The 13,840-nt window shown below is 41.3% G+C and overlaps 1 protein-coding gene across 2 annotated transcripts in view; it reads right to left on the reverse strand.

The window, feature by feature from the left end:
- LOC136863322 (allatostatin-A receptor) overlaps positions 1 to 13,840 on the reverse strand; it is a 1,657,357-nt gene that overhangs the window by 866,866 nt on the left and 776,651 nt on the right. For both annotated transcript variants that reach the window (XM_068225909.1, XM_067139709.2), the window contains exon 3: positions 8,097 to 8,137. The gene's annotated coding sequence lies outside the window, so the exon portion shown is untranslated. The remainder of the gene's footprint in view (positions 1 to 8,096; positions 8,138 to 13,840) is intronic.

Here is a 13,840-nt window from a genome sequence, read left to right on the forward strand (position 1 = left end):
ACCAAGTTGAAGGGGAACTCGAGAGAGTAACGCACTCTCTATCCCCGATTTACAGGTTACATAGTTAGAAATTAGGACCTTCCCCTCGGGCAAGTCTGCGGAGGTAGCTACAGAAAAATAAGTGTGGTGGTCATCACCTTGGCTGTTGGTCTGCGTGGCGAAGAATGAGGCACCCCGCCTCCTGTCTTAACACACGCACTCTCTCGGAAATACGGCGATCAATAGACAAGGTAGCCAGAAAAGCCGCAGTTTATATACGCGAGGGGACGGTTCTAGAGGGTTCTGGATTAATCCGGACACACCCTCTCAATTCTATTTTATTGGCAGAATCAAAAGTTACACCCAAAGAACCAAAAAAGAAGCCTGTGATAGGCTGAAAAACAACTACAGAAAATTCCTATTGGCCATATTCAAAACTGTCGAAATGAGAAAGAAGTGCGGCAAACTATGAAATATATATAAAAAATTAATGAAAATTAGTGTACTTGAAAACCGCATGCAAACAAATTTTCTTTCAATAACAACTTCTTTTACCTTGCACCAGAGTGCCTGACCTCAGTTTTGTAGAGCCATCTATGGAGAATAGTTTAAACTTCTTGAAATAAGCGAACACAAGGCAAATAAATCCAGTCAGTTTAGGCAACTTCACAATAACACAATTACTCCATACTTCAATGGTGACATCTTCAAGTCATAGTTCCAACTTCATGCAGTAGCAGTTTCCCGTTTTGTTGGATAGATAGAGTTCATTAAGGCGCTTCTTTTGAATGTGCGGAGTTGGAGTGCACTTCCCGGTACAGACCTACCCCCAAAGGTCCTTCCTTGGGGTGGCACAGAAGAAATTTAACAGAAGAGAAATTTTTCTGTTGAAATGTTTAAGGAGATAAGTATTTTCCGAAAGTCCTTTTGTAGAAAATTTGGAAAACCAGATTTGAAGTGTTCTTGTGATCGTAGAAGTTAATTACAGGCTGATTAATTTTGACGGCAAGACCTGCCACCGCTACTGATACCCAGGAGAGGTTGCCCGGACCTCCCAAGTACCCTCAGATACACCTCTCCCGTTGCTATGGTGGGGGTAGTCGTGATGATGGTCGCCGCAGATCAGATGTAGATGTGCAGTCCCCAGATGGGTTGGCGGTGGAGATACCGCACTTCAGCCCTTGCCGGGAAGATGGACTCCTGCACGCCGTCCAGAAGGAGACGTCACTAGAGTGGAGTGGGCCCATTCCCGGTATCGCTCGCCAGATGTTGAACCACGGCCGTCGACGGCTGAGGGGGTACTGAAACCATAATACCTGGGCGACAGAGATGTGTTGCTGGAGTTTTGAGAGTACGATCTTTATGTGTGTGAGACAGAGGTGTGGGTGGCGTTGATGGCGAGTGTGTGTCAACAAAGCGTGGATGCAAGAGACGGGGGCTTGGTAATAGCCACCAGGGAATTGACCACAGGAATAATCAGAGGGGAAGATCGTACATATCAGGTAATACACAAAAGCGGGGCAGAAGGCCTCGAATCAATCATTAACATTATCTAATTTTTAAGCAGTCTCATGCTTCTTAAAAAGAAAGATAACATTCGATTCGTGCCAGGTTTCACTGGAGAGAAGTGAACACTAAATATCCTGTCTGTGGCTGGGTTACTGACTTACAATGTAACCGCTGTGGGAAAGTCTGAAATGAAGCACAGCCCATGGAGTCTGAGGACAAGTTTCCACGCAGGAACAAAAATTTTTACCATGAGCTGGTCTCCGACTTTTAAATTGGTGGGCTTCCGTCCACGATTATGTCTTTCTCTAACCTTTTCATGGGAAGCCATTAAGTTGTGTTTAGCCTTCTTCCATAGTTCTCTAAGATTATCGGGATATATTGTCTCTGGTACTATGTCATTAAGTGACCAAAGATTAGAGAGCGGTGTGTTAGGAACAAATTTAAATATGAGAGATGCTGGATTGAACTTATGGGATTCATGAACCGCTGAATTTAAGGCAAAAGCCAACCAATGCAGGGAAGTATCCCACCAGGAGTGATCTTCACGATGAAATGCAATTAAAGCACATCTACGATTACGATTGACCCGCTCAGCCAGAAATGTTTGAGGGTATTAAGCTGAAGTAGTTACATGCGATATAGCCAGATCAAAACATAATTTACGGAATGAGTTGGATGTGAATGCCTTCGCATTATCAGACATTATATATTGACAGGGGCCAAAAGAAGCAAATATGGTATTCAAACAAGAAATAGTATACTGAGCGGTTGCCAGCTTAGTCGGGAATAACCAGGAAAATCTCGTGAAGCCGTCTACACACACCAGAATAAATTTATTAGCGTTCCCCCTTGATTGAGGGAAAGGTCCGACGTATTCTATATATAGGCGTTCCATGGGGCGCGACGCTTGATGCGATGACAGTGGACCTAGCTTAGTGGACAATTTGGGCTTACTAAGCAAGCAAGATTTACAAGCTTTTACCATTTCTCTAATTTCACCGTCCATACCTTTCCAAATAAACATCTCTCGGATCTTATCGCTAGTTTTTAAGATACCTAAATGCCCCCTTAATGGGGTCTCATGATAGCACTTGAAGATCATAGGTACAAGCACAGCTGGAAACACTACTTTCATCTTTTGATCATGCCTAGACGGGCAACACAAAACCCCGTTTCTCAACACATAAGGGACGACATGTTCCACAGTAAAAAGGGTTTCTGTAATAGGAGCCAGCACTGGATCTTCACGTTGGTAATTTTCAATATCCCGAAATAACATGGGGGCATCAGTTAGAATGGCATTAATGCCCGAAAGAATGGGCGTGGGAATAGAAGAACTATCTTCTAGTTTGGAAGTCTCCACTTCATGAGAAAACATGCGGCTTGGTCCATCCGCAACTACATTTTCAGTTCCTCGAATATGCCTTACAGCAAATTGAAAGGCAGAAATCCTGATCGCCCAGCGGGCTATACGCCCAGTACGACGCGGCCTAGCTAATACCCAACTTAAAGCTTGGTTATCCGTTTCCAAGTCAAATTTGACATGTTCCAGATAAAGACGGAACTTCTCTAGAGCAAACAAAACTGCCAAACCCTCAAGTCCATAGATGGAATATTTGGCCTCTTGAGACGATAAGGTCCTACAACCATAGGCAATGGGTTGCCTTCCGAGTTCCGTTTCCTGAAGAAGAAGAGCAGCAACCGCCAATGACGAGGCGTCGGTTTGGACAATGAATTTTTTGAGAAAATAGGCATAGCTAAGACAGGGGCGTTACAAAGAGCTTGTTTCAGATCTTCAAAAGCGCCTTGCTGGGAGGCCCCCATTCAAATTTGACGCCTTTCCTACGAAGTAAGTTCAAGGGCGCCGCTCTGTTAGCGAAGTTAGGAATAAATTTCCTGAAGAAATTCACCATGCCTATGAACCTGGCAATACCTTTGATGTCCTTAGGAGGTTTGAAATCACGGATGGCCTGTGTTCTAGAATGATCAAGGGAAACACAATCGGGCGTCACAATATGCCTTAAGAACGACATGGTAGGCTTAGAAAAAGCTACCTTGGATAACTTCACAATCAACCCAGCCTTACGAAGGCGATTGAGTACTTCTTTTAGATGATCAAGTTGTTCGTCAAAGGTCTCGGAAAATACAATGACATCATCCAGGTAATGATACAAGTATTCAAATTTGATGTCCAAGAAGACCGCATCTAGCAGTCTAATAAGAACAGCCGCCCCCGTGGGAAGCACGAAAGGCACGCGGTTTTACTCATACAAGTTCAAATCCGTGTCAACAGCTGTTAGATGTTTCGATTATTCAGCTAGATGGATCTGGTTGTACGCCTGATTCAGGGCAAGGATGGTAAAGAACTTGGCTTTCCGAAACAACGAAAAACAAGATTGAAGATCAGGAAGGGGCACAGATTGTAACACCACCTTACGGTTGAAAGCCCTATAGTCAATCACAGGCCTGAAACTACCTTGGGGTTTCGGGACAAGAAAAATGGGCGATTAATATGGCGACTTAGAAGGTCGAATTATACCATCCTTTCACATTTGATCGATGATCTCCTTAAGAGCCTTCATTTTAGGTGGAGTTAGCCTATAAGACGGGAACCGAACTGGAATCGAATCCGTAACCTCAATCTTGTATTCGATAAGGTCAGTGACACCAACAATATCAGAAAATACATCAAAAAAAGACTGACACAATTTAGGAACATTTTCAGCCTGCTCCACAGGTAGATGTCTAAGGTCTATCAACGTCTCACCCTGGGTAGGCGAAACAGATGAACATGACACAGGATTGCACTTTAAAAGAGGAATCTTACAACTATTAGCAAATTTGAAGGTGCACGACTTGTTGTGAAGGTCGAGCACCAGATCAGTATAAGACATGAAATCATCCCCTAATATTACAGGGCAAGTTAAGTGTTTAGCAACAAACAATTTTATTCTCCAGGTAAGTTTGAAATACGAATTTTAAAAAAGATGAACCCTAAAATTTCTAATGGAGAATAGTTGGCCGAAACGCATTGGACAGAAGACGAACAAAAGTCAGGAAACTTACAAACAGTTTTTAATTTAGAATACCATTCAGCCGAAATTATAGAAAACACGCTCCCTGAGTGTAATAGAGCAGTGACAGGTTCACAGTTCACTTCGATTTTAAGGAATGGCACGAACGCGGCCGTCTCTGCCACAATTCCGTGGCATTTTTGTGGCCTTCAAACAATAAATTAGAAGAACCTTTACCCTTACCAGAGATTTCAAGGGGTTCAACACGGGTTGAGCCTTGGGAAGGTGAACATGCCGACTCAGCCGATGACACTAGTCACTTTCCATTATGGGAGTTCGCGGAGGTTGCACCAGAAGTTGAGCAGAAAAGGGTGCTATTGACATTAGTGCAATTCTTGGCGAGATGAGTAAATGAGCCACATTTGAAACAACCTTGGGATGACCTTGCTCCATTCTTTGTCCCACTCGGTTTTGTCAATGGGCACTTGTTGCGCAAGTGTTCCGTTGACCCACAAGCGTTGTATTTGCGGGTGGTGAAAGTTCGGCGAGGTGGAGGTCGATAACTATTAGAAGACGGAGGGGACTCCTGCGCATCTCGTAAGGCGACGGCATACCTTACTCCTTCAGCTGATACAGCCATAGCCTCTAATTCTGCAAACGTTTGGGGTCGAGACCCAAAACATAAGTAAGACCTATAAGGCGGGGAGATGCCTTCAACAATAGTTTGCACTTTTTGGTCTTCAAAAAAATGCAGAACGAACACCCGGGTATAAAACTTGATATCTTGGATGAAGTCCGCAAGATTTTCATCCAGACGTTGTATCCTAAAATAGAACTTTTGGATCAATGATGACATTTCTCTAGCCGGAAAGCAATGATTCCTTATTCGCTTTTCTACCACCTTTCTCAACATTGTAGGTGTGATGTTTATCTGGCCATATATTCACTATAACGTGTTGTCCGTGTACTGCGAAGGTCTCAGTGCTAACTAATAGGAAGGAAATCATACAAAGGAGTTTGGTATGCAGTATTTTCAACTCTATACGACAGTGAAGTGAAACACAAGAGAGTAGTAGATTTCCACAGGATTTTTCCAGGCAACATGATATCCGACCAGTTACTAGACAGTAATTAAACTGATCACTACCTAATTATTTTCAGCGATTAATTATTATTCAAGTTGCACAGTCAGCTCAGTCTGCAATAATCAGTGCTTACTGGTTGTTTGGTGAAAGTCTTGAGCCCAGTTAGATGGTCGGCTTAGTCTGCATTAATCGGTGGTTAGTTACTTTCAGTGAGATAGTTCAGCCTGCAGTGACCAGTGGTTAGTTTATTTCAGTGATAGTTAATATTTCAGTGGATGACCATTAGTCTGCAATGATTGCACGGTAGCTGATTTTATTGGTGTTGATCAGTCTTCAGTATTCATCCGGCCGTCTTCCGGCATCTCAAGGCCGTTAGTTATACATGTTTCCTCTATGTAGAATAACACAATTATGATTCAGTATACTTTATCCGTTCCATTACGATTTCTTCAAAAACAGTCATAATTGCAATATAACCGTATGTATGTATGTATGTATGTATTTATTTATTTATTTATTTATTTATTTATTTATTTATTTATTTATTTATTTATTTATTTATTTATTTATTTATTTATTTATTTATTTGTGTATGTATGTCAGTACGGACATACAGGGAATACCTTATCAAGCGCTGGTTGGATGTCGCTGGTCCCGTGACTGATGACGTCACAACCGCTGGAAATCTGAAATAGTGGGCACGAGAATCTTGAAAACCGAGCGTGGCTGGATATGCTCGAATGCCTAACCTCACATGAAATCATAACTTAACGCTCGATAAGAGTGCAGGCTTAGGCTTAACCTCACACTGACCAAGTGTGCAGACTTAACCTCATATGACCACACGCTGGCTGAGAGTGCAAACTTAACCTCGCATGATTTTAATGGACAAACTAACCACCTGCCAATCGCTACACCAGCTTGTAGGCTTCCGGTTACTTAAATGGGGATCCTGGTTAAGCCTGAGGGCTTAACCTTACGCTGACCACTCGTAAACCTAACCCAACCAGCTGCCCTTCCTTACACCAGCACCTAGGCTTCTGGCTACTTCGGTGAGGAGCTTTGGCTACGTGCGTGGGCATAAACTTAGACGCTGTTTAAGAGTGCAGGATCAAACTCTCGCTAACAACGCGTGCACGTAACTTCACCGGCTGCCTTTTTCTACACCTGCTTGTTGGCTTCCGGTGCAAAGGCTACTTCTGTAAAGAGCTTCGGCTACGAACGCAGGCATAACCTAACATGACTAAGAGTGCAGGCTTAACCTCACACTGACCATACGTTAACCTCACCTATCAGGCTGTCCTTCCATACACCAGGTTGTAAGCTTCCGGAGCAAATGCTACAAGTAGGCGCGGTTGTGTTTGACAGCTGTTATGCCACGTGTGGGCGTGCGCTTCCCTCTGGTGGAAAAATATGTAGCTACATGTGCAGATATGCCAAACTGACAGGGGAACTGCCAACCTTCAGGGAACACAAGCCATTAACATCATGTGAGGTTAAGTCTGCACACGTGGTCAGCTTGACGTTATGTGCGGAATATAATACTGAGCAATTGCATTTACCATTAAGAGTAGAACCTTATTATGTCTACACTTTAGACGTAAGATGAAATTATGTGGCATGTTTTATGGTTGGATGCCCTTCCTTAAGCCAACCTCAGTTGATGATCCAATGAAGATGAAATGAATGCCGAAAGAAATTGGGTAATGTAATGGAAAGAATCGGCAGTGACCTATGAATAAGAACTGTCCCGGATTTTGCCTGCAAGTAGAAATTAGAAACCATAGAGGAGCGTTCGCGGGTTAAAAGACGGTAGGTTTCCAGAGTGCACATTAACAAAGCGCTGCTGTTCCACTCGGTAACTGCAATATAACTGCGTTTACTTGTATTTGGGGACATATGAAGGAATAAAACTATTACATAGGGCATGTTCAAAGTTATAGCCTGGTATTTAAATGCTTTAATCCCAATGACAAGCAGACGGAGTATTTTGCAATTTGTAGGATGCATTGAAATATTCACTTTAAACTCATTTTCTAGAATAGCACTGGAAGTATAACTAAATGAAGATGCATGGTCAATTCTCTGAATTGGTATCAAATTGTTATAAATTGAACTTTCAGCTATGTTGACATCGTTAGAGTCTGCAGATCTAGGCTAAAGGTTGAGTACCACTCAACACTCAACACAAGAACTTCCCAGAACCAGATAAGGGGCATATGGCGTTGTAATATTCCATTACCACCAGAAACTATTGATTCTATATCGGCATGATACCGTGCACTCCACTGAACTTGGCGGCTTCTAAGAATGACATGCATGTACCGTTGGTTAGAAGGGGAAGACCCCACAGATTGCAGGATGTGGAGATCACCTTACCGTACAAATCCATTCATGATAGTGGAAAATATTTAGTATTGAACTTTGGATAAATTTCATCTTGAAGGAAACAACAAACACAATATTGGAGGCACTGCCAATAGGACAAATAATTTCTGAAGAAACTTACCACTATTCCACCGGTCCTCACAGTCTGGAACTGTCAGCGATCTGAAAGGAAAGGAATACACCAACTGAGTAATTGCATTTACCATTACGAGTATACAATTTGACATTTTTGAAGAGGCAAACTGATCTTTGTTGAAAAGGAGCTTCATGTTCGAACTACCTATAACAGATCGTGGCTCATACTTTTGACCAAACCTTCTTCACGATTAGTGGCAGCCAATGAAAATGATATGTTATTTAATGGAGGCAGAATCTCGCTATAATATTCTAGTTTTCCGTACGTATGGGCATGATAGTGAATACCACAATTCGAATGGACTTCACTTATCACTTACAGTTCCTGGCGTGGCCTTAATAAGCATTGCAAGAAGAACAAACCCCCTTAGGGATATAATTATTATCAGTAAATAGTTATGTTATTATTATTATTATTATTAATATTATTATTATTATTATATGAATATCAGAATACCGGAGAAGTTGCCGTGGGGTTAGGGGCGCGCAGCTGTTAGCTTGCATCCGGGAGATAATGGGTTCGAACCCCACTGTCGACAGCCCTGATGATGGTTTTCCGTGGTTCCCCATTTTCACACCTGTACCTTAATGAAGACTACGACCGATTCCTTCCCACACCTAGGACTTTCCTATCCCATCGTCGCCATGAGACATATTTGTGTCGGCGCGATTTAAAGCAAATAGTAAAAAAATATATATATCAGGACGTCGTGCAGAAATGTTTCATAGCTTTTTAGATCTCTTCGCCCAAAGTGCAAACATTTTGTCAGCACATTACCCTTGTCAAGATTGGCAAGCTAAAGCAGCCAACGAATACATTAGACAAACAAAACTTCTAAATCTTAGCAAGCAATCTTAGGAGTCCGAGAAACTAGGTACAGTGATAAAAATAATTTTGAATCAGGAAGCTACAGAATATTAAAAGGCAAACCAGCAATCGTCATCTTTAACAAACCATTACAATTCAACACTGGATTTGCAGTCAGAAGAAATATCATAAAGTCAGTATCAAACTTTACATTACCTCCTGAATCAATTTCACTACTATCAATCAAATCAGAAAGCAAAGCTTATACACTAATCAATTCACATCCACCTATAAACAATTGCAGCCAAAGTGACCCACACAAAGTAGAGGACTTCTGCAACTACTACAAGGAACTACAGCCAAATTCCAAAACATGATATCAAGATTCTGCTGGGGAGACTTCAATGCCCACAGTGGCAAACAAAGGAAATTGAAGGCCACTTCACGACTTTACTCTTCTAACCAAAGAACCGATACAAATGGAAAGAGTTTTATTGGCCTCTGCGAAAATGTTGATCTTGAACTAATGTCATCACATTTTTTCGCACTTCCACACAGAAAGAATATGGATATCCCGAAAAATATATTGAGGATTTATTGCTACACTATTTGGCCATTTCGAAGAAAACTGAAATCAAAATGATGAATATTAAAGTCAGAAAAGGAGCCATTGACTCCGAATACCATCTATCTTGCATCAAAATAAAGTTTCAACCCAGCAGGCCCAAACCCAATACAATCAAAAATCGGCCCAGCTTTCCTTAAACAAAACTCAGAGATTTTCCTTGTGAATGTCCCCAACGATTCTTCTTCCAACTGACTAGAACTCAAACACAAACTCTTGAAAACTTCCCAAAGCATAAACATATATCCCACGAGAAGAAATCACTGATGGCTGAATGATACCTGCCACAAGACAAAAATTAATGCCTGACAAATCTGGAAACCCATCAGACTAAACAAGAAGAAATGAATTCATCAATATCCCGAAACTATTCTCAAAAATTATCTCAACCGAAAAACGAAAATTTGGTTAAAACAGACAGTCAGAACTCGAACAAGATTTTAAGAAAAACAACACACGGAATTTCAACAGAACATTCACAGAAGAATTACTAAATTACCAGGGATTATTTTCTGTTTGTAACGTCCGGATTGGATTCTGGAAACAAATAATGTGGAAAATATTGTAAACTCTTAGAAAATTATTTCAAGAATCATTTAAACTGTGAATGCCCTAATGAACAACTCACCTTTGATAAACTCACACCAAATCCAGACTCGTAACCCCCAACATTAAAAAAGTCTATCAAATAGAGAACTAAAACACAGTAAAGTATCAGGAGAAGATGACATAACTACAAAAATGTTGAAAATAGGTGGCCACAAACTGGGCCGAAATATTCAAGAAATGTTACAAGTGATCTGGCGTACTTGGAAATTTAGGGAGGACTGGAAATGTGCTTTAATTCACATATTTCAAAGAAAGGGGACGATTCAGATATTAATAACTACATAGGAATTTCTATCCTCAGAGCCACCTCTAAAATCTTCTCCAAAGCCCTATGTAATAGATTACAAAAACAAAGGGACAAACTAATTAGGTATTATTAGGCAGAATTTCGAACAGGAGGATCCTTCACAGAGCGAATCCTGGACCAAAAAACCATCCTACAAATTTGCAAAACCAAGTAGGATGTAATCGCCTTTGTTGAATTCAAGAAGGCGCATGCCTTCGTAGATTGACATACACTGTTCAACATAAGTGGAATAGTTAACTTGTGAGTTGATCGAAAAAATTCCAACAATTACAAATATCAACAGTTAAATTTCGGGGAGACATTTCAGAACCGTTCGAAATAAGAACCGGTGTCCGACAAGGTAATGGATTTTCTCCACTACAAAACTACGATAGGTAAACACTTCTTCAAACCACCTAAAAATGAAGCAGAATTTTCAAACTGGGACGAGGCGATTCCTATAAAAGACAAAAAGCTTTCTGTTAAGTGTTGTGTGTGCCATTCACAATTTTCTGATGAATTCATTGTTAAATCAGATTCATTTGTAATACAAGGCGACAGGTAGACATTCCTAGAGATAGACGGAAACTGAAAACTGGCGCTGTCCCTCATATATTCCCCAATTTTCCGCAATATCTTACGAAACAATTAAACACATTAAAACAGATAAACTCAGAGGGATTTGAAGACAGTGAACCGACTGAAACGTTCAATAGAGAATTAAATATCCTTATAGTATTAAATACTTCTACACCAGCAGAGGCTCTTTATAAAGATTCAGTAGGGCACGAACCTTAACAAAACGGAGATATAACCTTTTGCTTCAGAAAGAACTCTTGAGTCTTAGAGTAACAATGGAGAGCACCATACAGGTGTCCGAGTATTTATGGAATAATTGATTCTGATATGTGCTTACAGCCAAATTGAATCAAGATGCACTAGAACGGCCCTTTGGTATGCTACGCTCAGTAAGTTGTGACGACCACCCTTCATCAATAGATTTTTCTGAAATTACACATGTTGCAGTCTATTTATATCCCAACCAAACTTTCCCCGTCATCGGGCAGTAACTTTGAGTCCAAATTTGAACTGATATTGACTTCATTCATCAATCAAATGAGAACACAGGCTAAGAAGATAGAAGAGATAAATAAAGCTGTAGTAGGAAATGCACAAAACAAAGTAAGACAAGCACTAGACTTCACTGAGAAAATGGAGGACCTCTTACCGGACAGGGAGAACAATTTAGGTCCAATTAAGAGAGATAGCCGCAGTCTTGCAAAGGAGTGTTTGATTTATTATTTAGGAGGATATTATAATACGCAATGTATCCAAGGTCACAAAATGTCATAAATGTTCTAGCCTGTTCACGGAAAGCCTACAGATGAAATACTTGCCGCAGCCCTCACATTTATTAGGGACTATGGAAATAAACACAGTATTGACAGCACTTTCCTCACACATCCTTCAAGAGCAGTTTATAATGTGTTCGTGCAAGTTGAAAGTGTAGTGGAACAAAAACTCTCCTGTGAACATAGTCTATGGGGCGATATATTTTACGAGTGTTTGGACAGTTTGCACAGTATCACTATGAATTTGAAAGAATTAGGAAGCTGCGATGACCATGTTGCGGATATTATCCCTAAATTCGTGTTATTCGGTTTTATTTTGTAACAAGACAGACGAGAAAGGAACGAAAACCTTCTAAGACCACAAGGTTTACCTGGAAGCAAAAGCATAGTATTTTGCAAGTAATAATTGTCTCTTTTTCGTATGCTGACTTGTAAGCTCAAGCTTACTTACTGCTAGAAGAGCGTCCTAGTGGAGAAACCGATGAGCTAGGGGAGAGATCACACTTCTACCTTCTACTCGCTATGATAATACTATGGAGATGGCACTCGGGAGTTAATTGAGGCAACGGTTTCCTAGGCGGAAGAGCATGTTTGATGGCATCTCAACGGCAAGGATGGCGGAAGAACTACAACGGGGAAGATCGGTCTCCACAGTCCATGAAGGCAGCCAATCTAAGGCAGCTACCCTGATATAAAACCTGCTGGAGTTCACAACCTCAGCAGTAACTTGATCAGGGTGTAACACCCGAGACCCTCCAACTAACTTCAACAAAAGCATGGAGGACAAACAAACGGAAATTATTACCCCAGGTGGTATACAATCCACCGTCAATGGTATACAATCCACCGTCAACTTAGTTGGCATTAGTGGGCCAGTGGACTCTGGGGAGCCGACACCAGCATGCTACAGGAACGAGTCGGAACGTCCTGGAAACTCTAACAAGATTAGGCACAAACGGTGCAACTATTTTGCTACACTGAACGCCAACTCTCTGCTCAACATAGGTAAATTGAAACATCTGACAGATACATTGACTGAACATCAGATACTGCTCACAGCACTATAAGAGACCATATATATGGATAAGCATGCTTTTGACTCTCAGGGCTATCGGGTACTCAAGGGAAAGGTGGGCCGAAGAAGGACGAAAAACGTCCCACATCTAGGGATCGGCTTCATAGTCAGTCACAGGATAATGGACTCTGTTATCGACTTCCAATCACCTAACAGCCAAGTGTCCCTTCTAACCATCCGGTGCACCAAGAAGATCTATACAGTTGTCAATGTACATGCACCCGACAACCAGGCCAAGAAGCTAAATCCTGAAGTCACAGGCAAGTTTTGGGAGGAACTAGAGGATGTCATCAGCAAGATCCCAGAACGACAAACAATCATCCTAATGGATGATTTTAATGTCCAGATTGGGAAGGAAGACACATATACAGACACATCTTGGAGAATATCCGGCCCACACACGGACCAACAGAAACGAAGAGCGATTATTGGAACACTGCAAGGCCTCTAACTTTGTAATGTAGTTAACGGCATTTAGACATTTACCAAAGAAGAAGAAGAAGAAATGTTTTTCACTAAATAAACATTTGGGAGAGCTTCAGATAGACCATGTGGCCATTTCAAGAAAATCACATAAGGAAATCCACAACGTCAAAGTATTAATACGTGCCAGCTTGTATTCAGACCATTATCTGTCAAAAATAAAGCTGAGTTTCCTACCTAGAAACACTAGGAAGGACCGTACAACCAAGCTCACTAAGTTTGACTTATAAAAGCAAAAAATATTAGAGTTCACAGAGAAAATGGAAACAATGGAACATAACAACTGGGACCAACTAAGAGACAACATAATCCAAGGGACTAGTGAGATTGCTCCATTGGTGAAAGCTGACTGTGACAAAGCGATTGCCCAGAGACAGGTATCCTGGCTAAGATGGATATTTCAGCAGTCTCAGACCAACTGGGATTTGTTTGTGGAGCAGCGCCAAGTAACTGCTAGGACTATTAGGCAGGTGAAGCGACGGTATGCTCATG

Source organism: Anabrus simplex, chromosome 2 (assembly GCF_040414725.1).
Source record: "Anabrus simplex isolate iqAnaSimp1 chromosome 2, ASM4041472v1, whole genome shotgun sequence".
NCBI lineage: Eukaryota > Metazoa > Arthropoda > Insecta > Orthoptera > Tettigoniidae > Anabrus > Anabrus simplex.